Raw genomic sequence first — 583 nt, forward strand, 5'->3', positions numbered from 1 at the left:
TCTTGTACAGCAATTAACCACTAAGAAGAATATATGCAGTGTATTATTTGTTGAAACTGTACTTCCAATTTGATTTGAAACTGTGTCATTGCTATGTGTTTATCAATAAAATTTTGAAAAAAAAAAAGAAAAGTATAATACTAGTAAAAGGAAAGCAGGATCTCAAGGTCTAACTAATCAAGAGATTTAAAGGAGAAGAGCTAGGAAATATCACAATGTCAAGCCATACAGTTATATGTAAAAGATGAGCAAGGCAATGATCCGGAGAATATTCAGAAGGTTTTTTTATCTAGCAGTTACTTGGAAAGATTCTGACCATGACTAACTATATATCCTGATACCTGTGAACTAAGCTACTGCACTGCAGATGGTAAATTGTAATAATAGTTTCATGTTTGGAGTGCCTGTCCTTCTGGTATTCTGAATATGGGCTGCTTGTCATGACATGACATGCTACTATAATGTCTCTTGGGTAGGTGGATGTTCAACAAGAAGGGGGTGGTGAATGAAATCAAGAGACAGGAAAAGGAATATTGTGGGACTGTCCTGCTTCAAGGTTGTATATGGTGAGATTTTTGGACTT

This window comes from Octodon degus, unplaced genomic scaffold (assembly GCF_000260255.1).
Source record: "Octodon degus isolate 3935 unplaced genomic scaffold, OctDeg1.0 scaffold00007, whole genome shotgun sequence".
Classification (NCBI taxonomy): domain Eukaryota; kingdom Metazoa; phylum Chordata; class Mammalia; order Rodentia; family Octodontidae; genus Octodon; species Octodon degus.